The 25728-nt window shown below is 55.8% G+C and overlaps 1 protein-coding gene and 2 non-coding genes across 3 annotated transcripts in view; 1 reads left to right on the forward strand and 2 right to left on the reverse strand.

The window, feature by feature from the left end:
- Window positions 1–9521, reverse strand: part of ATG9B (autophagy related 9B) — a 69373-nt gene extending 59852 nt beyond the window's left edge. The window contains exon 1 of the mRNA XM_040355418.1: window positions 9497–9521. The gene's annotated coding sequence lies outside the window, so the exon portion shown is untranslated. The remainder of the gene's footprint in view (window positions 1–9496) is intronic.
- TRNAR-UCU lies at window positions 2735–2806 on the forward strand. Its single transcript has one exon. It is a non-coding gene; the product is annotated as a tRNA-Arg (tRNA).
- Window positions 9522–21786: 12265 nt separating the features above from the next.
- On the reverse strand, window positions 21787–21858 carry TRNAR-UCU. The gene has a single exon. It is a non-coding gene; the product is annotated as a tRNA-Arg (tRNA).
- Between the last annotated feature and the right edge of the window lie 3870 nt (window positions 21859–25728).

Here is a 25728-nt window from a genome sequence, read left to right on the forward strand (position 1 = left end):
AAGGGCAACCAAGGAGGACCGCCATTAAACCGGATCTTTACTTTTCATAGCACTTTTGGCCGGGTGACTTCCTGGTACCAACCTCTGCCCATTTAATTGGCTGGGCAAATATGACGTCCAACATCCAAGAGTTGCCAAGAGTGGAAATGTAGACATTAAGCTTTAAGGTTAATCAAAAATATCACATTCTAAAGGGAAAGGTAGAACAAGGGGGAGGGGAGTATGGAAGAGGGAGAGAGGGAGGAAGGGGGAGGGGAGGTTGGAGAAAGAAGGGGGGTGAGGGTTTGGGGGAACCCCCACAGCCCTTCCTTACCTCCAACCTCCCCTCCTCCTTTCCTCCCTCTCTCCCTCTTCCATACTCCCCTCCCCCTTGTTCTACCTTTCCCTTTAGAATGTGACATTTTTGATTAACCTTAAAGCTTAATGTCTACATTTCCACTCTTGGCAACTCTTGGATATGAGGCGGCTTTCGGAGGACTCGGGTCCCCCCGGGTCTAGAAGGCCGTTTACCACCAACATCTCAGTCACTTTTTTTACAGGTGATTATGTTTCATCAATGTATTGTCGATCGACATCAAATTTTCGAGGCGTGTGTTGGACCGGCGAGGAGAGGAGGTTGGAGGCCGGTATGTTTTTAAGGTGTGTGTTGGACCGGCGAGGAGAGGAGGTTGGAGGCCGGTATGTTTTTAAGGTGTGTGTTGGACCGGCGAGGAGAGGAGGTTGGAGGCCGGTATCTTTTTAAGGTGTGTGTTGGACCGGCGAGGAGAGGAGGTTGGAGGCCGGTATCTTTTTAAGGTGTGTGTTGGACCGGCGAGGAGAGGAGGTTGGAGGCCGGTATGTTTTTAAGGTGTGTGTTGGACCGGCGAGGAGAGGAGGTTGGAGGCCGGTATGTTTTTAAGGTGTGTGTTGGACCGGCGAGGAGAGGAGGTTGGAGGCCGGTATGTTTTTAAGGTGTGTGTTGGACCGGCGAGGAGAGGAGGTTGGAGGCCGGTATCTTTTTAAGGCGTGTGTTGGACCGGCGAGGAGAGGAGGTTGGAGGCCGGTATGTTTTTAAGGTGTGTGTTGGACCGGCGAGGAGAGGAGGTTGGAGGCCGGTATCTTTTTAAGGTGTGTGTTCTTTTCACAGCTGTACGAGGGTGGGGTACTGAAAACGTACGAGCAGCTGTGTAGAGAATACCAATTAGCCCCACGGGGCTTCTATCAGTACCTCCAGCTCCGGCATGCTCTACAGAAACAACAACAAACACGATCATTGGTGGAGACTTTACCGTCACCTTTGATGACGACGGTTCTGCAAGCAGAAGCTCGGAGAGGACTCATAACAAAAACATATGAGGGACTGTTAGCAACAATTCAGAGTCATGCTTCCCTTAGAAGCCGTAGGAAGTGGGTGGAAGACATTGGGGAGATAGATGGAGATCAGTGGGAGAGGGCGATTGAATCTGTTCCGGCGGTATCTGTCTCTGCGTCGCACAAATTGTCGCAACTCTTTATCCTACATAGGTATATACGTACACTGGAGTAGTATATGAATATAAAAATGTGGTATAATGTATGTCAAATAAAATGAAATGGATGCCGAATAGGCATATCTATGTATGAAATAAGAAAAGAAAAGATATAAAAATAAAGTGGATTTAAAAAAAAAGGTGTGGTTTGGACCGGCGAGGAGAGGAGGTTGGAGGCCGGTATGTTTTTAAGGTGTGGTTTGGACCGGCGAGGAGAGGAGGTTGGAGGCCGGTATGTTTTTAAGGTGTGGTTTGGACCGGCGAGGAGAGGAGGTTGGAGGCCGGTATATTTTTAAGGTGTGTGTTGGACCGGCGAGGAGAGGAGGTTGGAGGCCGGTATGTTTTTAAGGTGTGGTTTGGACCGGCGAGGAGAGGAGGTTGGAGGCCGGTATATTTTTAAGGTGTGTGTTGGACCGGCGAGGAGAGGAGGTTGGAGGCCGGTATGTTTTTAAGGTGTGGTTTGGACCGGCTATGGGGAGGTTGGAGGCCGGTATGGGAGGAGTCTTTCCAGCTTTCTTTGCTGGAGAAATGAGAACTCTTCCCACCAGTGAGGTCCTTCATGGAGAAGTCCCAGGCCTCACTCACACGGGGTGTATGAATCTGTACCCTGTATGGGGGCTGCACTTACCCCAAAGAGGACATCCATGTGGGCGCAGTTGCGCGGACGCACCCTGGGTGCGTTCGGGGCCGTGCACCGGCACCCACACAGATGTCACATTGGGAACAGCCGCTGCACCCCAGATGACAGCAATGGGACTGCCTACACGGGATGCTGGGAACACCTGTGCATCCCCATTGCGGTACACGCGGCCCTCCCATGGGGTACGGATTATTACCCCCCCTGTGAATGAGGCCTAAGTGTGAATAGAATATTTACCCCCATTGTGTTGGTAATTTGGGGACCACTGTACCCCTCTTTATTGTTATTTGGGGTGTTTTATTATAGGAGTGTTATAGATTGTAGATTAGGAGAAGTTTGGATTTCTTCTGGAGGAGTTTTGAGTGGACATAACTGATGTACCCCGCTCAGCGGGGGCGGGCCTTCCAGAACAGAGGCCGCATATGGGCAGCACAGAGGCTTAGTGGTGAGCCTTGCAGCACTGGGGTCCTTGGTTCACATCCTGACCAGGACACTATCTGCATGGAGTTTGCATGTTCTCTCTGTGCTTGCGTGGGTTTCCTCCGGGTTCCTCGGTTTCCTCCAACACTAAAGACATGCTACCTTTGCGTTGGTGGTGCAGTGGTTAGCACAGCTGCTTTCTAAGCAGATGACCCGGGTTCGATTCCCGGCCAATGCCATCTCCAATACTTGGAGTCCTCAGAGAGAAAAGCGCTATACAAGGTCATAGACTATAGTGGGGACATTAGAGTGTCAGCTCCTGGGCTCAGTCATAGACTATAGTGGGGACATTAGAGTGTCAGCTCCTGGGTTCAGTCATAGACTATAGTGGGGACATTAGAGTGTCAGCTCCTGGGCTCAGTCATAGACTATAGTGGGACATTAGAGTGTCAGCTCCTGGGCTCAGTCATAGACTATAGTGGGGACATTAGAGTGTCAGCTCCTGGGCTCAGCTATAGACTGCACTGGGGACATTAGAGTGTCAGTTCCTGGGCTCAGCCATAGACTATAGTGGGACATTAGAGTGTCAGCTCCTGGGCTCAGCCATAGACTATAGTGGGACATTAGAGTGTCAGCTCCTGGGCTCAGCCATAGACTATAGTGGGGACATTAGAGTGTCAGCTCCTGGGCTCAGCCATAGACTATAGTGGGGACATTAGAGTGTCAGCTCCTGGGCTCAGCCATAGACTATAGTGGGGACATTAGAGTGTCAGCTCCTGGGCTCAGCCATAGACTATAGTGGGGACATTAGAGTGTCAGCTCCTGGGCTCAGCCATAGACTATAGTGGGGACATTAGAATGTCAGCTCCTGGGCTCAGCCATAGACTATAGTGGGGACATTAGAGTGTCAGCTCCTGGGCTCAGCCATAGACTATAGTGGGACATTAGAGTGTCAGCTCCTGGGCTCAGCCATAGACTATAGTGGGGACATTAGAGTGTCAGCTCCTGGGCTTAGCCATAGATTGCACTGGGAACATTAGAGTGTCAGCTCCTGGGTTCAGCCATAGACTATAGTGGGACATTAGAGTGTCAGCTCCTGGGCTCAGCCATAGACTATAGTGGGACATTAGAGTGTCAGCTCCTGGGCTCAGCCATAGACTGCACTGGGGACATTAGAGTGTCAGCTCCTGAGCTCAGCCATAGGACTGCACTGGGGACATTAGAGTGTCAGCTCCTGGGCTCAGCCATAGACTATAGTGGGACATTAGAGTGTCAGCTCCTGGGCTCAGCCATAGACTACACTGGGGACATTAGAGTGTCAGCTCCTGGGCTCAGTCATAGACTATAGTGGGGACATTAGAGTGTCAGCTCCTGGGCTCAGCCATAGACTATAGTGGGACATTAGAGTGTCAGCTCCTGGGCTCAGCTATAGACTGCACTGGGGACATTAGAGTGTCAGCTCCTGGGCTCAGCCATAGACTATACTGGGGACATTAGAGTGTCAGCTCCTGGGCTCAGCCATAGACTATAGTGGGACATTAGAGTGTCAGCTCCTGGGCTCAGCCATAGAGTATAGTGGGACATTAGAGTGTCAGCTCCTGGGCTCAGCCATAGACTATAGTGGGACATTAGAGTGTCAGCTCCTGGGTTCAGCCATAGACTATAGTGGGACATTAGAGTGTCAGCTCCTGGGCTCAGCCATAGACTATAGTGGGGACATTAGAGTGTCAGCTCCTGGGCTCAGCCATAGACTATAGTGGGACATTAGAGTGTCAGCTCCTGGGCTCAGCCATAGACTATAGTGGGACATTAGAGTGTCAGCTCCTGGGCTCAGCTATAGACTATAGTGGGGACATTAGAGTGTCAGCTCCTGGGTTCAGCCATAGACTATAGTGGGGACATTAGAGTGTCAGCTCCTGGGCTCAGCCATAGACTATAGTGGGGACATTAGAGTGTCAGCTCCTGGGCTCAGTCATAGACTATAGTGGGAACATTAGAGTGTCAGCTCCTGGGCTCAGCCATAGACTTCACTGGGGACATTAGAGTGTCAGCTCCTGGGCTCAGCCATAGACTGCACTGGGGACATTAGAGTGTCAGCTCCTGGGCTCAGCCATAGACTATAGTGGGGACATTAGAGTGTCAGCTCCTGAGCTCAGTCATAGACTATAGTGGGACATTAGAGTGTCAGCTCCTGGGCTCAGCCATAGACTGCACTGGGGACATTAGAGTGTCAGCTCCTGGGCTCAGTCATAGACTATAGTGGGGACATTAGAGGGTCAGCTCCTGGGCTCAGCCATAGACTATAGTGGGGACATTAGAGTATCAGCTCCTGGGCTCAGCCATAGACTATAGTGGGGACATTAGAGTGTCAGCTCCTGGGCTCAGTCATAGACTATAGTGGGATATTAGAGTGTCAGCTCCTGGGCTCAGCCATAGACTATAGTGGGGACATTAGAGTGTCAGCTCCTGGGCTCAGCCATAGACTATAGTGGGACATTAGAGTGTCAGCTCCTGGGCTCAGCTATAGACTATAGTGGGACATTAGAGTGTCAGCTCCTGGGCTCAGTCATAGACTATAGTGGGACATTAGAGTGTCAGCTCCTGGGCTCAGCCATAGACTGCACTGGGGACATTAGAGTGTCAGCTCCTGGGCTCAGCCATAGCCTATAGTGGGGACATTAGAGTGTCAGCTCCTGGGCTCGGCCATAGACTATAGTGGGGACATTAGAGTGTCAGCTCCTGGGCTCAGCCATAGCCTATAGTGGGGACATTAGAGTGTCAGCTCCTGGGGTCAGCCATAGACTATAGTGGGACATTAGAGTGTCAGCTCCTGGGCTCAGCCATAGACTATAGTGGGGACATTAGAGTGTCAGCTCCTGGGCTCAGCCATAGACTATAGTGGGACATTAGAGTGTCAGCTCCTGGGCTCAGCCATAGACTATAGTGGGACATTAGAGTGTCAGCTCCTGGGTTCAGCCATAGACTATAGTGGGGACATTAGAGTGTCAGCTCCTGGGCTCAGCCATAGACTATAGTGGGACATTAGAGTGTCAGCTCCTGGGTTCAGCCATAGACTATAGTGGGGACATTAGAGTGTCAGCTCCTGGGCTCAGCCATAGACTATAGTGGGGACATTAGAGTGTCAGCTCCTGGGTTCAGCCATAGACTATAGTGGGACATTAGAGTGTCAGCTCCTGGGCTCAGTCATAGGCTATAGTGGGGACATTAGAGTGTCAGCTCCTGGGCTCAGCCATAGACTATAGTGGGACATTAGAGTGTCAGCTCCTGGGCTCAGCCATAGACTATAGTGGGGACATTAGAGTGTCAGCTCCTGGGCTCAGCTATAGACTATAGTGGGACATTAGAGTGTCAGCTCCAGGGCTCAGCCATAGACTATAGTGGGGACATTAGAGTGTCAGCTCCTGGGCTCAGCCATAGACTATAGTGGGACATTAGAGTGTCAGCTCCTGGGCTCAGCCATAGACTGCACTGGGGACATTAGAGTGTCAGCTCCTGGGCTCAGCCATAGACTATAGTGGGACATTAGAGTGTCAGCTCCTGGGCTCAGCCATAGACTATAGTGGGACATTAGAGTGTCAGCTCCTGGGCTCAGCCATAGACTATAGTGGGACATTAGAGTGTCAGCTCCTGGGTTCAGCCATAGACTATAGTGGGGACATTAGAGTGTCAGCTCCTGGGCTCAGTCATAGACTATAGTGGGGACATTAGAGTGTCAGCTCCTGGGTTCAGCCATAGACTATAGTGGGACATTAGAGTGTCAGCTCCTGGGCTCAGTCATAGGCTATAGTGGGGACATTAGAGTGTCAGCTCCTGGGCTCAGCCATAGACTATAGTGGGACATTAGAGTGTCAGCTCCAGGGCTCAGCCATAGACTATAGTGGGGACATTAGAGTGTCAGCTCCTGGGCTCAGCCATAGACTATAGTGGGACATTAGAGTGTCAGCTCCTGGGCTCAGCCATAGACTGCACTGGGGACATTAGAGTGTCAGCTCCTGGGCTCAGCCATAGACTATAGTGGGACATTAGAGTGTCAGCTCCTGGGCTCAGCCATAGACTATAGTGGGGACATTAGAGTGTCAGCTCCTGGGCTCAGCCATAGACTGCACTGGGGACATTAGAGTGTCAGCTCCTGGGCTCAGCCATAGACTGCACTGGGGACATTAGAGTGTCAGCTCCTGGGTTCAGCCATAGACTATAGTGGGACATTAGAGTGTCAGCTCCTGGGCTCAGCCATAGACTATAGTGGGACATTAGAGTGTCAGCTCCTGGGCTCAGCTATAGACTATAGTGGGACATTAGAGTGTCAGCTCCTGGGCTCAGTCATAGACTATAGTGGGACATTAGAGTGTCAGCTCCTGGGCTCAGCCATAGACTATAGTGGGACATTAGAGTGTCAGCTCCTGGGCTCAGCCATAGACTATAGTGGGGACATTAGAGTGTCAGCTCCTGGGCTCAGCCATAGACTATAGTGGGACATTAGAGTGTCAGTTCCTGGGCTCAGCCATAGACTGTACTGGGTACATTAGAGTGTCAGCTCCTGGGCTCAGCCATAGACTATAGTGGGATATTAGAGTGTCAGCTCTTGGGCTCAGTCATAGACTATAGTGGGACATTAGAGTGTCAGCTCCTGGGCTCAGCCATAGACTATAGTGGGGACATTAGAGTGTCAGCTCCTGGGCTCAGCCATAGACTATAGTGGGGACATTAGAGTGTCAGCTCCTGGGTTCAGCCATAGACTATAGTGGGACATTAGAGTGTCAGCTCCTGGGCTCAGTCATAGGCTATAGTGGGGACATTAGAGTGTCAGCTCCTGGGCTCAGCCATAGACTATAGTGGGACATTAGAGTGTCAGCTCCAGGGCTCAGCCATAGACTATAGTGGGGACATTAGAGTGTCAGCTCCTGGGCTCAGCCATAGACTATAGTGGGACATTAGAGTGTCAGCTCCTGGGCTCAGCCATAGACTGCACTGGGGACATTAGAGTGTCAGCTCCTGGGCTCAGCCATAGACTATAGTGGGACATTAGAGTGTCAGCTCCTGGGCTCAGCCATAGACTATAGTGGGACATTAGAGTGTCAGCTCCTGGGCTCAGCCATAGACTATAGTGGGACATTAGAGTGTCAGCTCCTGGGTTCAGTCATAGACTATAGTGGGGACATTAGAGTGTCAGCTCCTGGGCTCAGTCATAGACTATAGTGGGACATTAGAGTGTCAGCTCCTGGGCTCAGCCATAGACTGCACTGGGGACATTAGAGTGTCAGCTCCTGGGCTCAGCCATAGACTATAGTGGGACATTAGAGTGTCAGCTCCTGGGCTCAGCCATAGACTATAGTGGGGACATTAGAGTGTCAGCTCCTGGGCTCAGCCATAGACTGCACTGGGGACATTAGAGTGTCAGCTCCTGGGCTCAGCCATAGACTGCACTGGGGACATTAGAGTGTCAGCTCCTGGGTTCAGCCATAGACTATAGTGGGACATTAGAGTGTCAGCTCCTGGGCTCAGCCATAGACTATAGTGGGACATTAGAGTGTCAGCTCCTGGGCTCAGCTATAGACTATAGTGGGACATTAGAGTGTCAGCTCCTGGGCTCAGTCATAGACTATAGTGGGACATTAGAGTGTCAGCTCCTGGGCTCAGCCATAGACTATAGTGGGACATTAGAGTGTCAGCTCCTGGGCTCAGCCATAGACTATAGTGGGGACATTAGAGTGTCAGCTCCTGGGCTCAGCCATAGACTATAGTGGGACATTAGAGTGTCAGTTCCTGGGCTCAGCCATAGACTGTACTGGGTACATTAGAGTGTCAGCTCCTGGGCTCAGCCATAGACTATAGTGGGATATTAGAGTGTCAGCTCTTGGGCTCAGTCATAGACTATAGTGGGACATTAGAGTGTCAGCTCCTGGGCTCAGCCATAGACTATAGTGGGGACATTAGAGTGTCAGCTCCTGGGCTCAGCCATAGACTATAGTGGGGACATTAGAGTGTCAGCTCCTGGGTTCAGCCATAGACTATAGTGGGACATTAGAGTGTCAGCTCCTGGGCTCAGTCATAGGCTATAGTGGGGACATTAGAGTGTCAGCTCCTGGGCTCAGCCATAGACTATAGTGGGACATTAGAGTGTCAGCTCCAGGGCTCAGCCATAGACTATAGTGGGGACATTAGAGTGTCAGCTCCTGGGCTCAGCCATAGACTATAGTGGGACATTAGAGTGTCAGCTCCTGGGCTCAGCCATAGACTGCACTGGGGACATTAGAGTGTCAGCTCCTGGGCTCAGCCATAGACTATAGTGGGACATTAGAGTGTCAGCTCCTGGGCTCAGCCATAGACTATAGTGGGACATTAGAGTGTCAGCTCCTGGGCTCAGCCATAGACTATAGTGGGACATTAGAGTGTCAGCTCCTGGGTTCAGCCATAGACTATAGTGGGGACATTAGAGTGTCAGCTCCTGGGCTCAGTCATAGACTATAGTGGGGACATTAGAGTGTCAGCTCCTGGGTTCAGCCATAGACTATAGTGGGACATTAGAGTGTCAGCTCCTGGGCTCAGCCATAGACTATAGTGGGGACATTAGAGTGTCAGCTCCTGGGCTCAGCCATAGACTGCACTGGGGACATTAGAGTGTCAGCTCCTGGGCTCAGCCATAGACTGCACTGGGGACATTAGAGTGTCAGCTCCTGGGTTCAGCCATAGACTGCACTGGGGACATTAGAGTGTCAGCTCCTGGGCTCAGCCATAGACTATAAAGGGGACATTAGAGTGTCAGCTCCTGGGCTCAGCCATAGACTATAGTGGGACATTAGAGTGTCAGCTCCTGGGCTCAGCCATAGACTATACTGGGGACATTAGAGTGTCAGCTCCTGGGCTCAGCCCCTCCTTGTGGGCGGTCCTCAGTGATGATCACACTCACCTCTCCTTCAGGTCACATGATCACTCTGCACACTGCCAGCGTTTCTGGGCGGGGCCTCTGCGGAAAACGAGATCACGTGACGCCCCGCCCCCTAATAGGCGGAGCCACCCTGGTTTCTCTTCTTCCGCCCGCCAACCAAAGAAAGAGACCCAACTACCGGGTATCTCTCGGGCTCCACCCACTTCCGGTCTTCCTGTTTACTTCCGGGTGAGGAGTCTGTTTATCTTCCGGGGTCGGTGGAGGAGCGGGGTGAGAGGTGAATGGTGCCGTATAACAGACCATGTGAGGGACAGAGCGCTCCCCTCCCCCTCTCACACCTCTGTGACCCCCCCTTATAGGAGAGAATGACCCCCCCCCTGTATGAGGTGTCAGCCCTGCCTGGCCCCTCTGTGTGCCCCCCCCCTCTGTAGATCAGTGTTTATCACCCGGGGGGTGCACAGGACACTCCCCCTGGATCAGTGCCACGGGTTGTCACGGTCTTACCAGGCCGGTGATGTGAAATTTCCTCGGACCTGTGAAAAAATCGGACCCGCGTCACTTCCGGTGCTCGTACGTCAGAGCACAGCTGATCGCGGGTCCACGGCGCATGCGCAGATGTTTTTTTTTGGGTCCGTGAATATCATAGACTGGGGTAGGCGGGCAGAGGCGGATCAAGCTCAATTCAGAGACTCGGGTGGGCGGGGCGGAGGCGGTGCAAGTTTTAATGACATTATCGGCAGCCCCGCCCCTAAGCAGAGCTTCTTGAGGTCCGTGAAAAATAGAGATTTGGGTGGGCGGGGCGGAGGCGGAGCAACATTCTCAATTACATTGCCGCCAGCCCCGCCTCCAGCCCCGCCCCATTACACACAGTAGCCTGCTTCTTCCCATACTATTTTGGTCCGTGAATTTCACAGACTCGGGTAGGCGGGAAGGAGGCAGAGCAACAGTTTTCATGCGCAATATTAAAGTCTGTCAAGAAAATGTCTATTTAGGTGGAGAGCTTCTGAATACCCGACCAACAAACACATTTCCATTTTATTCCTTATTTCAATGGGAAAGTTTAAAGTGCCAAAAAGTTCCGCTCTTCTGTATTTTTTTAGGCTCCATGTACACGGGACCATCCTCACCCCCCCCCCCCCCCAACATCCTCCCGGCTGTACGAATCACCCCCCCCCCCACCGCCATCCTCCCAGCTGTACGAATCACCCCCCCCCCCACCGCCATCCTCCCGGCTGCAGGGATCACCCCCCCCCCCAACATCCTCCCAGCTGCAGGGATCACCCCCCCCCCCCAACATCCTCCCAGCTGCAGGGATCAACCCCCCCCCCCAACATCCTCCCGGCTGCAGGAATCACCCCCCCCCCACCGCCATCCTCCCGGCTGCAGGGATCAACCCCCCCCCCAACATCCTCCCGGCTGCAGGGATCAACCCCCCCCCACCATCCTCCCAGCTGCAGGAATCACCCCCCCCACCAACATCCTCCCGGCTGCAGGAATCACCCCCCCCCCCACCGCCATCCTCCCGGCTGCAGGGATCAACCCCCCCCCCACCGCCCCCCCCCCCCACCGCCATCCTCCCAGCTGCAGGGATCACCCCCCCCCACCGCCATCCTCCCGGCTGCAGGGATCAACCCCCCCCCCACCGCCACCCCCCCCCACCGCCATCCTCCCAGCTGCAGGGATCACCCCCCCCACCAACATCCTCCCAGCTGCAGGGATCACCCCCCCCCCACCGCTATCCTCCCGGCTGCAGGAATCACCCCCCCCCACCGCCATCCTCCCAGCTGTACGAATCACCCCCCCCACCGCCATCCTCCCGGCTGCAGGGATCAACCCCCCCCCCCAACATCCTCCCAGCTGCAGGGATCAACCCCCCCCCCAACATCCTCCCGGCTGCAGGGATCAACCCCCCCCCCTCACCGCCATCCTCCCGGCTGCAGGGGGCACCGCCATCCTCCCAGCTGCAGGGATCACCCCCCCCCCCACCGCCATCCTCCCAGCTGCAGGGATCAACCCCCCCCCCCACCGCCATCCTCCCAGCTGCAGGGATCAACCCCCCCCCACCGCCATCCTCCCAGCTGTACGAATCACCCCCCCCCCACGCCATCCTCCCAGCTGCAGGGATCAACCCCCCCCCACCGCCATCCTCCCAGCTGCAGGGATCAACCCCCCCCCCACCGCCATCTTCCCAGCTGTACGAATCACCCCCCCCCCCACCGCCATTCTCCCAGCTGTACAAATCACCCCCCCCCACCAACATCCTCCCAGCTGTACGAATCACCCCCCCCCCACCGCCATCCTCCCAGCTGTACGAATCACCCCCCCCCCCCACCGCCATCCTCCCAGCTGTACGAATCACTCCCCCTCACCTCCATCCTCCTGGCTGCAGGAATCACCCCCCCCCACCGCCATCCTCCCAGCTGCAGGGATCCCCCCCCCCCCCATCCTCCCGGCTGTACGAATCACCCCCCCCCCATCCTCCCGGCTGCAGGGATCACCCCCACCCTCCCGGCTGCAGGGATCACCCCCACCCTCCCGGCTGCAGGAATCACCCCCCCCACCGCCATCCTCCCAGCTGCAGGAATCACCCCCCCCCCCCCACTGCCATCCTCCCAGCTGCAGGGATCAACCCCCCCCCCACCGCCATCCTCCCAGCTGTACGAATCACCCCCCCCACCGCCATCCTCCCAGCTGTACGAATCACCCCCCCCCACCGCCATCCTCCCAGCTGTACGAATCACCCCCCCCCCCACCGCCATCCTCCCAGCTGCAGGGATCAACCCCCCCCCACCAACATCCTCCCGGCTGCAGGAATCACCCCCGCCCCCCCCACCGCCATCCTCCCGGCTGTACGAATCACCCCCCCCCCCACCGCCATCCTCCCAGCTGCAGGGATCAACCCCCCCCCCCACTGCCATCCTCCCAGCTGCAGGGATCACCCCCCCCCCCACCGCCATCCTCCCAGCTGCAGGAATCACCCCCCCACCGCCATCCTCCCGGCTGCAGGGATCAACCCCCCCCCCCACCGCCATCCTCCCGGCTGTACAAATCACCCCCCCCCCCACCGCCATCCTCCCGGCTGCAGGGATCAACCCCCCCCACCGCCATCTTCCCAGCTGTACGAATCACCCCCCCCACCGCCATCTTCCCAGCTGTACGAATCACCCCCCCCCCACCGCCATCCTCCCAGCTGTACGAATCACCCCCCCCCCCCCCCGCCATCCTCCCAGCTGTACGAATCACCCCCCCCCCACCACCATCCTCCCAGCTGTACGAATCACCCCCCCCACCGCCATCCTCCCAGCTGTACGAATCACCCCCCCCCACCGCCATCCTCCCAGCTGTAGGGATCACCCCCCCCCCCCCAAAATCCTCCCGGCTGTACGAATCACCCCCCCCCCCCCCCACCGCCATCCTCCCAGCTGTACGAATCACCCCCCCCCCCCACCGCCATCCTCCCAGCTGTAGGGATCACCCCCCCCACCCCCATCCTCCCAGCTGTACGAATCGCCCCCCCCCACCGCCATCCTCCCAGCTGTACGAATCACCCCCACCGCCATCCTCCCAGCTGTACGAATCACCCCCCCCCACCCCCATCCTCCTAGCTGTACGAATCACCCCCACCCCCATCCTCCCAGCTGTACGAATCACCCCCACCCCCATCCTCCTAGCTGTACGAATCACCCCCCCCCCACCCCCATCCTCCTAGCTGTACGAATTACCCCGCCCACCCCCATCCTCCCAGCTGTACGAATCTCTCCCCTGGAGGACAGGGACACCATTCTCTCCCCCGGAGGACGAGGACACCCTTCTCTCCCCCGGAGGACGAGTACACCCTTCTCTCCCCTGGAGGACGAGGACACCATTCTCTCCCCCCGGAGGACACCATTCTCTCCCCCGAGGACGAGTACACCCTTCTCTCCCCTGGAGGACGAGGACACCATTCTCTCCCCCGAGGACACGAACACCCTTCTCTCCCCAGAGGTAGGGGACACCCTTCTCTCCCCCGGAGGACGGGGACACCATTCTCTCCCCCGGAGGACGAGGACACCATTCTCTCCCCCGGAGGACGGGAACATCCTTCTCTCCCCTGGAGGACGAGGACACCATTCTCTCCCCCCGGAGGACACCATTCTCTCCCCCGAGGACACGAACACCCTTCTCTCCCCAGAGGTAGGGGACACCCTTCTCTCCCCCGGAGGACACCATTCTCTCCCCCGAGGACACGAACACCCTTCTCTCCCCAGAGGTAGGGGACACCCTTCTCTCCCCCGGAGGACGGGGACACCATTCTCTCCCCCGGAGGACGAGGACACCCTTCTCTCCCCAGAGGTAGGGGACACCCTTCTCTCCCCCGGAGGACGAGGACACCATTCTCTCCCCCGGAGGACACCATTCTCTCCCCCGAGGACACCCTTCTCTCCCCCGGAGGACGGGGACACCATTCTCTCCCCCGGAGGACGAGGACACCATTTTCTCCCCCGGAGGACACCATTCTCTCCCCCGAGGACACCCTTCTCTCCCCCGGAGGACGGGGACACCATTCTCTCCCCCGGAGGACGAGGACACCCTTCTCTCCCCAGAGGTAGGGGACACCCTTCTCTCCCCTGGAGGACGAGGACACCATTCTCTCCCCCGAGGACACCATTCTCTCCCTCGGAGGACGGGGACACCATTCTCTCCCCCGGAGGACGGGGACACCCTTCTCTCCCCCGGAGGACAGGGACACCAGGGCTGGACTGGGACAAAAATATTGCCCTGGACTTCATACACTTTGACAAGTCTCTCCCATGGCGGCCGGCCCCCATGCGCCTCTGTCCCCCTCTCTGCTTCTCCCCCTGCTTCTCTGTTCCCCCACATGCTTCTCTATCCCCCCCCATGCTCCTCTTACCCTCATGCTTCTCTGGTCCCCCCTGTGCTCCACTGATACCCCCCCCTGCTTCTCTGTTCCCACACATGCTTCTCTGTTCCTCTCCTACTCCTCTATACCCCCCCCCCCATGATGCTCTGGTCACCCATGTGCCTCTATCCCCTGTCCCTCATGATGCTCTGGTTCCCCGCAGCGCTCACCTCCTCTCCCTGTCCAGCCCTGGTGTCCTCGTCCTCCGGGGGAGAGAATGGTGTCCTCGTCCTCCAGGGGAGAGAATGGTGTCCTCGTCCTCCAGGGGAGAGAATGGTGTCCCCTACATCTGGGGAGAGAAGGGTGTCCTCGTCCTCCGGGGAGAGAATGGTGTCCTCGGGGGAGAGAATGGTGTCCCCGTCCTCTGGGGGAGAGAATGGTGTCCTCCTCCTCCGGGGAGAGAATGGTGTCCTCGGGGGAGAGAATGGTGTCCCCGTCCTCTGGGGGAGAGAATGGTGTCCTCCTCCTCCGGGGAGAGAATGGTGTCCTCGGGGGAGAGAATGGTGTCCCTGTCCTCTGGGGAAGAGAATGGTGTCCCCGTCCTCTGGGGGAGAGAATGGTGTCCCCGTCCTCCGAGGGAGAGAATGGTGTCCCCGTCCTCCGAGGGAGAGAATGGTGTCCCCTACCTCTGGGGGAGAGAATGGTGTCCCCTACCTCTGGGGAAAGAAGGGTGTCCTCGTCCTCGGGGGAGAGAATGGTGTCTCCGTCATCCGGGGGAGAGAATGGTGTCCCCGTCATCCGGGGGAGAGAATGGTGTCCCCGTCCTCCGGGGGAGAGAATGGTGTCCCCGTCCTCCGAGGGAGAGAATGGTGTCCCCTACCTCTGGGGAGAGAAGGGTGTCCTCGTCCTCGGGGGAGAGAATGGTGTCCCCGTCCTCCGAGGGAGAGAATGGTGTCCTCGTCCTCCAGGGGAGAGAATGGTGTCCTCATCCTCCGGGGGGAGGGAATGGTGTCCTCGGGGGAGAGAATGGTGTCCCCGTCCTCTGGGGGAGAGAATGGTGTCCTCCTCCACCGGGGAGAGAATGGTGTCCTCGGGGGAGAGAATGGTGTCCCCGTCCTCTGGGGGAGAGAATGGTGTCCCCGTCCTCGGGGGAGAGAATGGTGTCCCCGTCCTCCGAGGGAGAGAATGGTGTCCTCATCCTCCGGGGGAGAGAATGGTGTCCCCTACCTCTGGGGAGAGAAGGGTGTCCTCGTCCTCGGGGGAGAGAATGGTGTCTCCATCATCCGGGGGAGAGAATGGTGTCCCCTACCTCTGGGGAGAGAAGGGTGTCCCCGTCCTCTGGGGGAGAGAATGGTGTCCCCTACCTCTGGGGAGAGAATGGTGTTCCCGTCCTCTGGGGGAGAGAATGGTGTCCCCTACCTCTGGGGAGAGAATGGTGTTCCCGTCCTCCGGGGGAGAGAATGGTGTCCCCGTCCTCTGGGGGAGAGAATGGTGTCCCCGTCCTCTGGGGAGAGAAGGGTGTTCCCGTCCTCCGGGGGAGAGAATGGTGTCCCCGTCCTCTGGGGGAGAGAATGGTGTCCCCGTCCTCTGGGGAGAGAAGGGTGTCCTCGTCCTCGGGGGAGAGAATGGTGTCTCCGTCATCCGGGGGAGAGAATGGTGTCCCCGTCCTCTGGGGGAGAGAATGGTGTCCCCTACCTCTGGGGAGAGAATGGTGTCCCCGTCCTCCGAGGGAGAGAATGGTGTCCTCATCCTCCGGGGGAGAGAATGGTGTCCCCTACCTCTGGGGAGAGAAGGGTGTCCCCTACCTCTGGGGAGAGAAGGGTGTCCTCGTCCTCGGGGGAGAGAATGGTGTCTCCGTCATCCGGGGGAGAGAATGGTGTCCCTGTCCTCCAGGGGAGAGAATGGTGTCCCCTACCTCTCGGGAGAGAAGGGTGTCTGTCCCCGTCCTAAGGGGAGAAGGGTGGCACCCTCTCCTCCTCCAACCACCCAAGGATCAGCTCTTCCAATTTGGCCCACACTGTGGCCCATCTCCTTCAAACAGCCAGGGGCCCACTCTCTGCCAACCTTCTACAGCTGGGAGGATGGCGGTGGGGGGGGGGGGGTAATCCCTGCAGCTGGGAGGATGGCGGTGGGGGGGGGGTGATTCGTACAGCTGGGAGGATGGCGGTGGGGGGGGGGTGATCCCTGCAGCTGGGAGGATGGGGGTGGGGGGGGTGATTCGTACAGCTGGGAGGATGGTGGTGGGGGGGGGTGATTCGTACAGCTGGGAGGATGTTGGGGGGGGGTGATCCCTGCAGCCGGGAGGATGGCGGTGGGGGGGGGGGGTGATCCCTGCAGCTGGGAGGATGGCGGTGGGGGGGGGTGATTCCTGCAGCCGGGAGGATGGCGGTGGGGGGGGTGATTCGTACAGCCGGGAGGATGGCGGTGGGGGGGGGGGGGTGATTCCTGCAGCCGGGAGGATGGCGGTAGGGGGGGGTGATTCGTACAGCCGGGAGGGTGGGGGGGGGGGGGTGATTCCTGTAGCCGGGAGGATGGCGGTGGGGGGGGTGATCCCTGCAGCTGGGAGGATGGCGGTGGGGGGGGGTGATTCCTGCAGCCGGGAGGATGGCGGTGGGGGGGTGATTCGTACAGCCGGGAGGATGGCGGTGGGGGGGGGGTGATCCCTGCAGCTGGGAGGATGGCGGTGGGGGGGGGGTGATTCGTACAGCCGGGAGGATGGCGGTGGGGGGGGGGGGTGATTCCTGCAGCCGGGAGGATGGCGGTGGGGGGGGGTGATTCGTACAGCCGGGAGGATGGCGGTGGGGGGGGGGTGATTCCTGCAGCCGGGAGGATGGCGGTGGGGGGGGTGATTCGTACAGCCGGGAGGATGGCGGTGGGGGGGGGGGGTGATTCGTACAGCCGGGAGGATGGCGGTGGGGGGGGGGGGGGTTGATCCCTGCAGCCGGGAGGATGTTGGGGGGGGGGTTGATCCCTGCAGCCGGGAGGATGTTGGGGGGGGGGTGATTCGTACAGCTTGGAGGATGGCGGTGGGGGGGGGGGTGATTCGTACAGCCGGGAGGATGGCGGTGGGGGGGGTTGATCCCTGCAGCCGGGAGGATGGCGGTGGGGGGGGGGGGTGATTCGTACAGCCGGGAGGATGGCGGTGGTGGGGGGGGTTGATCCCTGCAACCGGGAGGATGTTGGGGGGGGGGGGTTGATCCCTGCAGCTGGGAGGATGTTGGGGGGGGGGGGTTGATCCCTGCAGCCGGGAGGATGGCGGTGGGGGGGGGGGTGATTCGTACAGCCGGGAGGATGGCGGTGGGGGGGGGTGATTCGTACAGCCGGGAGGATGGCGGTGGGGGGGTGATTCCTGCAGCCGGGAGGATGGCGGTAGGGGGGGGGTGATTCGTACAGCCGGGAGGGTGGGGGGGGGGTGATTCCTGTAGCCGGGAGGTGGGGTGATCCCTGCAGCCGGGAGGATGGCGGTGGGGGGGGGGGGTGATCCCTGCAGCTGGGAGGATGGCGGTGGGGGGGGGTGATTCCTGCAGCCGGGAGGATGGCGGTGGGGGGGGTGATTCGTACAGCCGGGAGGATGGCGGTGGGGGGGGGGGGGGGTTGATCCCTGCAGCCGGGAGGATGGCGGTGGGGGGGGGGTGATTCGTACAGCCGGGAGGATGGCGGTGGGGGGGGGTGATCCCTGCAGCCGGGAGGATGGCGGTGGGGGGGGGGGGGTGATTCCTGCAGCCGGGAGGATGGCGGTGGTGGGGGGGGGGTTGATCCCTGCAGCTGGGAGGATGTTGGGGGGGGGTTGATCCCTGCAGCTGGGAGGATGTTGGGGGGGGGTTGATCCCTGCAGCCGGGAGGATGGCGGTGGGGGGGGGGGGGGTGATTCGTACAGCCGGGAGGATGGCGGTGGGGGGGGGGTGATTCCTGCAGCCGGGAGGATGGCGGTGGGGGGGGGGGGGGTGATTCCTGCAGCCGGGAGGATGGCGGTGGGGGGGGGGGTGATTCCTGCAGCCGGGAGGATGGCGGTGGGGGGGGGGGTCATTCTATCCTATATAGAAATACAGGGGGGCCACAGAGGGCCAGGCAGGGCTGACACCTCATACAGGGGGGGGGTCATTCTCTCCTATATAGAAATACAGGGGGGCCACAGAGGGGCAGGCAGGGCTGACACCTCATACAGGGGGGGGGTCATTCTCTCCTATATAGAAATACAGGGGGGCCACAGAGGGGCAGGCAGGGCTGACACCTCATACAGGGGGGGGGGTCATTCTCTCCTATAAGGGGGGGTCACAGAGGTGTGAGAGGGGGAGGGGAGCGCTCTGTCCCTCACATGGTCTGTTATACGGCACCATTCACCTCTCACCCCGCTCCTCCACCGACCCCGGAAGGTAAACAGACTCCTCACCCGGAAGTAAACAGGAAGACCGGAAGTGGGTGGAGCCCGAGAGATACCCGGTAGTTGGGTCTCTTTCTTTCGTTGGCGGGCGGAAGAAGAGAAACCAGGGTGGCTCCGCCTATTAGGGGGCGGGGCGTCACGTGATCTCGTTTTCCGCAGAGGCCCCGCCCAGAAACGCTCGCAGTGGGCAGAGTGATCATGTGACCTGAAGGAGAGGCGAGTGTGATCATCACTGAGGACCGCCCACAGGGAGGGGCTGAGCCCAGGAGCTGACACTCTAATGTCCCCAGTGCAGTCTATGGCTGAGCCCAGGAGCTGACACTCTAATGTCCCACTATAGTCTATGACTGAGCCCAGGAGCTGACACTCTAATGTCCCCACTATAGTCTATGGCTGAGCCCAGGAGCTGATACTCTAATGTCCCCACTATAGTCTATGGCTGAGCCCAGGAGCTGACACTCTAATGTCCCCAGTATAGTCTATGGCTGAGCCCAGGAGCTGACACTCTAATGTCCCCAGTATAGTCTATGGCTGAGCCCAGGAGCTGACACTCTAATGTCCCCAGTGCAGTCTATGGCTGAGCCCAGAAGCTGACACTCTAATGTCCCCACTATAGTCTATGGCTGAGCCCAGGAGCTGACACTCTAATGTCCCCACTATAGTCTATGGCTGAGCCCAGGAGCTGACACTCTAATGTCCCCAGTGCAGTCTATGGCTGAGCCCAGGAGCTGACACTCTAATGTCCCACTATAGTCTATGGCTGAGCTCAGGAGCTGATACTCTAATGTCCCCACTATAGTCTATGGCTGAGCCCAGGAGCTGACACTCTAATGTCCCCAGTATAGTCTATGGCTGAGCCCAGGAGCTGACACTCTAATGTCCCCAGTGCAGTCTATGGTTGAGCCCAGGAGCTGACACTCTAATGTCCCACTATAGTCTATGGCTGAGCCCAGGAGCTGATACTCTAATGTCCCCACTATAGTCTATGGCTGAGCCCAGGAGCTGACACTCTAATGTCCCCAGTATAGTCTATGGCTGAGCCCAGGAGCTGACACTCTAATGTCCCACTATAGTCTATGGCTGAGCCCAGGAGCTGACACTCTAATGTCCCCAGTGCAGTCTATGGCTGAGCCCAGGAGCTGACACTCTAATGTCCCCAGTGCAGTCTATGGCTGAGCCCAGGAGCTGACACTCTAATGTCCCCAGTGCAGTCTATGGCTGAGCCCAGGAGCTGACACTCTAATGTCCCCAGTGCAGTCTATAGCTGAGCCCAGGAGCTGACACTCTAATGTCCCACTATAGTCTATGACTGAGCCCAGGAGCTGACACTCTAATGTCCCCACTATAGTCTATGGCTGAGCCCAGGAGCTGACACTCTAATGTCCCACTATAGTCTATGACTGAGCCCAGGAGCTGACACTCTAATGTCCCCACTATAGTCTATGGCTGAGCCCAGGAGCTGACACTCTAATATCCCACTATAGTCTATGGCTGAGCCCAGGAGCTGACACTCTAATGTCCCCACTATAGTCTATGGCTGAACCCAGGAGCTGACACTCTAATGTCCCCACTATAGTCTATGGCTGAGCCCAGGAGCTGACACTCTAATATCCCACTATAGTCTATGGCTGAGCCCAGGAGCTGACACTCTAATGTCCCCACTATAGTCTATGGCTGAGCCCAGGAGCTGACACTCTAATGTCCCCAGTGCAGTCTATGGCTGAGCCCAGGAGCTGACACTCTAATGTCCCCAGTGCAGTCTATGGCTGAGCCCAGGAGCTGACACTCTAATGTCCCACTATAGTCTATGGCTGAGCCCAGGAGCTGACACTCTAATGTCCCCACTATAGTCTATGGCTGAGCCCAGGAGCTGACACTCTAATGTCCCCAGTGCAGTCTATGGCTGAGCCCAGGAGCTGACACTCTAATGTCCCCACTATAGTCTATGGCTGAGCCCAGGAGCTGACACTCTAATGTCCCACTATAGTCTATGGCTGAGCCCAGGAGCTGACACTCTAATGTCCCCACTATAGTCTATGACTGAGCCCAGGAGCTGACACTCTAATGTCCCACTATAGTCTATGGCTGAGCCCAGGAGCTGACACTCTAATGTCCCCACTATAGTCTATGGCTGAGCCCAGGAGCTGACACTCTAATGTCCCACTATAGTCTATGACTGAGCCCAGGAGCTGACACTCTAATGTCCCACTATAGTCTATGGCCGAGCCCAGGAGCTGACACTCTAATGTCCCCACTATAGTCTATGGCTGAGCCCAGGAGCTGACACTCTAATGTCCCACTATAGTCTATGGCCGAGCCCAGGAGCTGACACTCTAATGTCCCCACTATAGTCTATGGCTGAGCCCAGGAGCTGACACTCTAATGTCCCCACTATAGTCTATGGCTGAGCCCAGGAGCTGACACTCTAATGTCCCACTATAGTCTATGACTGAGCCCAGGAGCTGACACTCTAATGTCCCACTATAGTCTATGGCTGAACCCAGGAGCTGACACTCTAATGTCCCCACTATAGTCTATGGCTGAGCCCAGGAGCTGACACTCTAATGTCCCCACTATAGTCTATGGCTGAGCCCAGGAGCTGACACTCTAATGTCCCCAGTGCAGTCTATGGCTGAGCCCAGGAGCTGACACTCTAATGTCCCCAGTGCAGTCTATGGCTGAGCCCAGGAGCTGACACTCTAATGTCCCCACTATAGTCTATGGCTGAGCCCAGGAGCTGACACTCTAATGTCCCCAGTGCAGTCTATGGCTGAGCCCAGGAGCTGACACTCTAATGTCCCACTATAGTCTATGACTGAGCTCAGGAGCTGACACTCTAATGTCCCCACTATAGTCTATGGCTGAGCCCAGGAGCTGACACTCTAATGTCCCCAGTGCAGTCTATGGCTGAGCCCAGGAGCTGACACTCTAATGTCCCCAGTGAAGTCTATGGCTGAGCCCAGGAGCTGACACTCTAATGTCCCCACTATAGTCTATGGCTGAGCCCAGGAGCTGACACTCTAATGTCCCCACTATAGTCTATGACCTTGTATAGCGCTTTTCTCTCTGAGGACTCCAAGTATTGGAGATGGCATTGGCCGGGGATCGAACCCGGGTCATCTGCTTAGAAAGCAGCTGTGCTAACCACTGCACCACCAACGCAAAGGTACTCATCTTTTATTTTATTTTTCCACAGATAACAGAGAATGTTACAACTATAGATACGTTTTCCACACATTTTAACATTTTAATCCGTCATTATATTTCCCCTAAGCCATCCTTACTCCTATTGCCCTTCCATCTGATACTCCCTCCCTACCCCTCCCCCCCCCCCCTCCATAAAAAAAAAAAAAAAAAAAAGAAGGAAAAAACAATAAATTCCCCCCTCCCCTCCTCTCCCCTTCTCCCCTCCCGAGATATTGGACATACACTTCTAAATTCCTAGTCATCTACCAATACCTTAAATCTTTCTCTCTAAGAGTCTTAGTTTCCCTCTATTAACCCCTTTCCTTCTTCTGATCTCATAAATACATTCCATCCGGACCATATTTCTTCATACTGTATCCTCTTGTTCTGCGCCGTACGCACCAAATCTTCCATTGCACCTACCTCCTCAACCCTTTTAAGCCAGCCTGCAATAGATGGCGGGCAAACGTCCCTCCACCTCAATGTAACTCCTGCCCGTGCCGCATTGATCATGTGGCACACTACCGACTTCCTATACTTCTGCACCGGTACTTCTGAACTGTGTAACAGGAAAAGGGCAGGATCGTCCGGAAGCAATGCTTCCGAAAATTTTTGCGAGATTCTTCTCACCTCCTCCCAATAATGTCTTATTTTTTGGCAATACCAAAAAATATGTAACAAAGTTCCTTGTTCTCTACCACACCTCCAACACCTTTCATCTGCTTCTTTATCAAATTGGTGTAATCTTTCTGGGGTGTAATACCATTGTACAAGGAGCTTGTAATTAGCCTCTTGCGTTTTTGAACATACCGACGAGTTGACTGCCAGGTATATTATTTGTTTATGCTGTGTTGGGGTGAAAATTCTCCCCAGATCTTTTTCCCATTTCCGAATGCCTGGCATCACAAAATCCCCAGCTGGCATGTTCAGAAACCCATACATTTTAGATAATACTCTCGGTAGAGGTTCCACCTCATCACAGCATCTCTCTAGTGTTGTCAATTGCCTACAAAATTCTGTTACCGGACCCAAAGATCTTAGGAAATGACTTACCTGAAGTGCCTGCCACAATGCAAGTTCAAATTTACCTCCTTCCTCTGTCAGTTCCCCGATTGATGGCCATGCATTTGACCTCAAGAAATCTGAGACCTGACAGAGGTTCTTTCCTTTAAACTTTTCTTTTGTATTTTTTTCCATTCCTGGAATGAAATTAGGGTTACCTATTATAGGTAGTAGTGGCGATTTACTAGGTGTATATTTCTTATCTCCACAGATTTTCGCTGAAATTTGCAATGTGGGGCCTATTATAGGGTGTCTCTTAAGGTATCTAGGGAGAACCGCGTAACACCAAGGTGCTCTGGCCAGAGGAATCTGGCTCACATACTGCTCTATGTTTACCCAGCGTTTAAACTCCCCATGTCTACACCAGTCTACCAGCCTAGTTAAATGCGATGCTCTGTAGTATTTTATTATATCCGGGACTGCCATCCCTCCAGCACTTTTAGGCATTCTCAACAGTTCTCTTTTAATTCTGGCTTTTTTCCCTGCCCATATGAATTTCATGAACAAAGAATTCACCTGTCGAAGATAGGTTATTGGTATGGACATAGGCAGTGCCTGGAACAAATACAATACCTTTGGCAAAATACACATTTTGATTATACTTCCTCTCCCAAACCAGGAGTGCATTCCGTGTCTCCATTTTTCTAGCAATCTTCTTATTTCAAGGTATAATGGGGGAAAGTTCAATGCATAAGTATTTTTAATGTCTGATGGTATGTATGTGCCTAAATATTTTAGTACCTTCCCCCATTTAAACTTGAAATTCTGTTTTATTATATCCCCCATAGGTTCAGGGATTGCCACGTTCATTGCTTCCGATTTTGTGTTATTTACTTTCAGATTAGATAACCTACCATATTTCTCAATTTCTCTTACAAGGTTAGGGAGTGATACATGAGGGTTAGTCACAGAAAAGAGCAGGTCGTCCGCATATGCTGCAATTTTATGAGTCTGATCTCCCATCTGTATTCCCTGAATATCCCCGTTTACCAACGCAAAGGTAGCATGTCTTTAGTGTGGGAGGAAACCGAGGAACCCGGAGGAAACCCACGCAAACACAGGGAGAACATGCAAACTCCATGCAGATAGTGTCCTGGTCAGGATTTGAACCAAGGACCCCAGTGCTGCAAGGCTCACCACTAAGCCTCTGTGCTGCCCATATGCGGCCTCTGTTCTGGAAGGCCCGCCCCCGCTGAGCGGGGTACATCAGTGATGTCCACTCAAAACTCCTCCAGAAGAAATCCAAACTTCTCCTAATCTACAATCTATAACACTCCTATAATAAAACACCCCAAATAACAATAATGAGGGGTACAGTGGTCCCCAAATTACCAACACAATGGGGGTAAATATTCTATTCACACTTAGGCCTCATTCACAGGGGGGGTAATAATCCGTACCCCATGGGAGGGCCGCGTGTACCGCAATGGGGATGCACAGGTGTTCCCAGCATCCCATGTAGGTAGTCCCATTGCTGTCATCTGGGGTGCAGCGGCTGTTCCCAATGTGACATCTGTGTGGGTGCCGGTGCTCGGCCCCGAACGCACCCAGGGTGCGTCCGCGCAACTGCACCCACATGGATGTCCTCTTTGGGGTAAGTGCAGCCCCCATACAGGGTACAGATTCATACACCCCGTGTGAGTGAGGCCTGGGACTTCTCCATGAAGGACCTCACTGGTGGGAAGAGTTCTCATTTCTCCAGCAAAGAAAGCTGGAAAGACTCCTCCCATACCGGCCTCCAACCTCCCCATAGCCGGTCCAAACCACACCTTAAAAACATACCGGCCTCCAACCTCCTCTCCTCGCCGGTCCAAACCACACCTTAAAAACATACCGGCCTCCAACCTCCTCTCCTCGCCGGTCCAAACCACACCTTTTTTTTAAATCCACTTTATTTTTATATCTTTTCTTATTTCATACATAGATATGCCTATTCGGCATCCATTTCATTTTATTTGACATACATTATACCACATTTTTATATTCATATACTACTCCAGTGTACGTATATACCTATGTAGGATAAAGAGTTGCGACAATTTGTGCGACGCAGAGACAGATACCGCCGGAACAGATTTAATCGCCCTCTCCCACTGATCTCCATCTATCTCCCCAATGTCTTCCACCCACTTCCTACGGCTTCTAAGGGAAGCATGACTCTGAATTGTTGCTAACAGTCCCTCATATATTTTTGTTATGAGTCCTCTCCGAGCTTCTGCTTGCAGAACCGTCGTCATCAAAGGTGACGGTAAAGTCACCACCAATGATCGTGTTTGTTGTTGTTTCTGTAGAGCATGCCGGAGCTGGAGGTACTGATAGAAGCCCCGTGGGGCTAATTGGTATTCTCTACACAGCTGCTCGTACGTTTTCAGTACCCCACCCTCGTACAGCTGTGAAAAGAACACACACCTTAAAAACATACCGGCCTCCAACCTCCTCTCCTCGCCGGTCCAACACACACCTTAAAAACATACCGGCCTCCAACCTCCTCTCCTCGCCGGTCCAACACACACCTTAAAAACATACCGGCCTCCAACCTCCTCTCCTCGCCGGTCCAACACACACCTTAAAAACATACCGGCCTCCAACCTCCTCTCCTCGCCGGTCCAACACACACCTTAAAAACATACCGGCCTCCAACCTCCTCTCCTCGCCGGTCCAACACACACCTTAAAAACATACCGGCCTCCAACCTCCTCTCCTCGCCGGTCCAACACACGCCTCGAAAATTTGATGTCGATCGACAATACATTGATGAAACATAATCACCTGTAAAAAAGTGAC

This window comes from Rana temporaria, chromosome 5 (assembly GCF_905171775.1).
Source record: "Rana temporaria chromosome 5, aRanTem1.1, whole genome shotgun sequence".
Lineage (NCBI taxonomy): Eukaryota > Metazoa > Chordata > Amphibia > Anura > Ranidae > Rana > Rana temporaria.